This window comes from Macrotis lagotis, chromosome 7 (genome assembly GCF_037893015.1).
Source record: "Macrotis lagotis isolate mMagLag1 chromosome 7, bilby.v1.9.chrom.fasta, whole genome shotgun sequence".
NCBI classification, from domain to species: Eukaryota; Metazoa; Chordata; class Mammalia; order Peramelemorphia; family Peramelidae; genus Macrotis; species Macrotis lagotis.
The window spans coordinates 116,906,818-116,910,662 of NC_133664.1; the positions used below are offsets into that span (position 1 = coordinate 116,906,818).

Here is a 3,845-nt window from a genome sequence, read left to right on the forward strand (position 1 = left end):
CTTATAATTATCATAAGAGCCCCAGCTAAATCAAAGGGAAGTCATTTAAGAAATGTACTCTGTATTTATATAATACTAGACTAGTAATATTGCCTGATCAGATTACAATCATTATTTCATCCCAATGTGTGTAGTTTTAATAACTTAGACTTTGAAATGCCTGTAATTTTCTTCTTCTGGTGAGACCAGCACATACAAACATTACCCCAGCCCCCAGTTTCAAGGTTAAAATGAGTTAATCCAAGAAATTTAGTGTGGCAATAATTCACTAGAGGATTTAGAAATTCTCAGAAAAAGGAAGGGCCTTTATAAATTGTTCGTTGATCTCAGGGCCATTATATTATCATAGTGCCTAGCATAGATCTCTATAGAGTCCTACTTCAATGACTCATCATGATGCAGAGGTAACCTTGGATTCTAAGGGATATGTTAGCAGAGAACAAGCTCTGGTAGCTTCTGTCATGGAAATATTTCAAATGCAGGTCACAAAGCAAATTAATTCTATTTTCTGAAGCTCAGGCTAGCCTAGGATGGGGAAGTGCATCACTAGTGGACTGGTCAGTGATAAATTCTTTAGTTTTAGAGATATATTAAAAAGGAAAATACAAAATAGTCCAATTTGAACTCAGGTCCTCCTGACTCCAGGGCCAGTGCTCTCTACCCACTGCACCACCTAGCTGCTCCTACTTTTATAGTGAGAATGGTAGAGGATCCTAGGAATCATAGTTCTGAGATCATCTAGTCTAGTAGTTCTTAAAATTTTTTGTGACATGAATCTCTTAGGTATTTTGGTGAATCCTATGAACCTGTTTTCAGAATAATGTTTTTTTTTTAATTCCATGATTAAAGGAAACATCACATTTCAATGAGGGGTCAGACCCCTTCAACCTCCATCGCTGGTAGCTCCTCTGCTACCAGCTCTCATGCCACCTCGGGCAGGTGGCTCGGAGCAGCTTCTCCAGCTGGGCAGGAGGCCACTGAATGGGGCTGGAGGTTGTGGGGGAGGCATTGTAGCCAGGGAATTCTATTCATCTTGAGCATCTCCATGGGTCTGCCCAATTCATCCATGCCCTTTAAGTGTAACCGCTGTAACGAAGGCACAAGTGTAGCCTTTACAGGACTTTTTCTACCTGGAGAACCACCTTTGGTGTAAAGTTGGAAATAGCCTGTCTTTAAATTCCATCTCTTAGTTTTTCCGTTTTGTTGCACTTTAAAGGAACATCAAGAAACCATGAACAACTTTAGCAGTGATGAATTTAACTTCAGTTTCCTTGATGAAGGTTTTACTGCTAAGGATATTCCAGACCAGAAAATTAATGAAATTTCTTCTGATGATGATAAAGATGCCTTCTATGTTGCTGATGTTGGTGACATTCTAAAGAAACATCTGAGATGGTACAAAGCTCTTCCTTGAGAAACTCCTTTTTATGCTGTTAAATGTAATGGCAGCAAAACTATGGTGAAGACACTTGCTACTACTGGAGCAGGTTTTGATTGTGCTAGCAAGACTGAAATACAAAGAGTACAGTGTTGGGGTGCCTCCAGAGAGGATAATCTATGCAAATCCATGCAAACAATTATCACAATTAAGTATGCGGCCAACAATGGAGTGCAAATGATGACTTCTGATAGTGAAGTAGAGCTAATGTAAGTTGCCAGATTCCATCCAAAGGCAAAGCTGGTTTTGAGGATTGCCACTGATAACTCCAAAGCCATCTGTCAGCTAAGTGTTAAATTTGGTGCCACTTTCAAAACTAGTAGGCTACTCCTTGAGCAAGCAAAGGGACTGAATATTGATGTTACGGGAGTCAGTTTCCATGTGGGAAGTGGTTGTACCGATCCAGAAACGTATGTCCAAGCAGTTTCTGATGCCCGATGTGTCTTTGACATAGGGGGGTGGAGTTTGGTTTCAACATGTTATCTTCTTGATGTTGGTGATGGCTTTCTTGGTTCTGAAGATACAAAGCTTAAGTCTGAAGAGATCACAAGTGTAACCAGTCCAGCATTGGACAAGTATTTTCCTTCTGACTCTGGAGTGAGAATCATAGCTGAACCAGGCAGATACTATGTTGCATCAGCTTTCACACTTGCAGTTAACATCATTGCCAAAAAACTTGTATTAAAGGAACAAACAGGTTCTGATGATGAAGATGAGGCAAATGACTAAATGTTTATGTACTATGTAAATGGAGTATATGGATCATTTAATTGCATCTTGTTTGATCATGCACATGTTACAAAAGAGACCCAAAGCAGATGAGAAGTATTACTCTACTAGCATATGGGCACCAACATGTGATGACCTTGATCGAATTGCTGAATGCTGTGATTTGCCAGAAATGCATGTGGCAGATTGGATGCTATTTGAAAACATGGGCACTTATACTGTTGCTGCTGCTTCTACTTTCAATGGATTCCAGAAACCTACTATCTATTATGTGATGTCTGGGCCAGCATGGCAATGCATGCAACAAATCAAGAACTAAGGTTTCCCAGCAGAAGTAGAGGATAAGGATATCAACACTTTGCCTTTATCTTGTGCTTGGGAAAGTGGAATGGAACATCACACAACAACTTGAACTTCAACTAATATTAATGTGTAGATGCTGTTTGTAGCCATTAATTACAAGTTTATCTTGTATTAGAGCATTTGGGGGGACTATTAACTTAATTCCTGGTAGAGTTTTTAAATGTTTTAAGAATAGGGTTGACACAAATGCAACAATATGGAAGACTTAGAGATGGGGTCACATTTATCTCTGTTCCTTTGGAAACTACTTGAATAGTTTTATATAGATTTTTATTTATTTTTCAAATATGCTTCTAAAGATTGCCACTCAACTGCTAAGCAAGCATTTGTAGCTTGTATAATGGCAGAATGGGATTGAGTTTAGTGTTGTGGCCTGTTTTAAAATTTAAAAAAGTATATTGAAAAAAATTTCAATGAGACAAGTGAAAATAAAAATATATTTTTCCCACCTACGTTCATGGACTCCAAGTTAAGAATCTCCTGATCAAAATGTTAACTAGATGTTAGATCTTTTTACTTTGACCAATGAATGACTGTGATGATGGAAGAAATGGATCATATAAACATGAAAATTATCTTTTTTTTTTAAGTAAAACCAAATGACAAAAGGAAATTTGAACTGATTGAAAGGATGTCCCACAAGTTCCTTTTGGAGAGACAAGTAAGGGAGTTGATAGCATTTGTTTTATTGTGTTCCAAAGGCAATAAAAAAGATCATACTATGGGTTACTGTATCATCTTGTGTCATAGCAAAGTGAAGATAATTTGTACCATGAAGATAACTGTAGCTTATGAGCAAACATCTGCTGTAGAAGATGAAAAGGGAGACCAAGTCTATGTAAAATTCAATCAAATTCTCCAAATTAAATCAGCTATTATGTCAATACTTGGTAATAAATTGACATACAGGCTGAGGGAAAGATAATGGAAAGTATGTTGGAAAACATGTAAATGGGATTAAGAAATGGGAGAGGACAGAAGTCTGTAGAGCATACAGAAATCTCATAAACACATATCTTGAACATTTTCTTCAAAAAAGCCAAAAGATGTTAGATATGGTGAACAACAAACAATGTCACAAAAATGAAGTTAATCATCTTTTAAAGAAGGAAAAGTTATCAGTGTGGGAGTTATTTACTAATCAGTCATTTCTAAGGTAAACCTACTTACTTGTTAAGGAAAAGATCTAAACTGTACAAGATCAGAAGGAAGAATAAAAATATTAGGAAAGAGGGAGTAATTGAGGTAACTTCTACCTGGCTCACTTAAATGATTTGTTGAAGCAAAAAAAAAAAAAAAAGGAAATGGGCTGAAA

General features: G+C 37.1%; 1 pseudogene; it reads left to right on the forward strand.

The window, feature by feature from the left end:
• Nucleotides 1-1,231: 1,231 nt before the first annotated feature.
• LOC141493800 (ornithine decarboxylase pseudogene) lies at nt 1,232-2,603 on the forward strand (annotated as a pseudogene).
• The last annotated feature ends 1,242 nt before the right edge of the window (nt 2,604-3,845 follow it).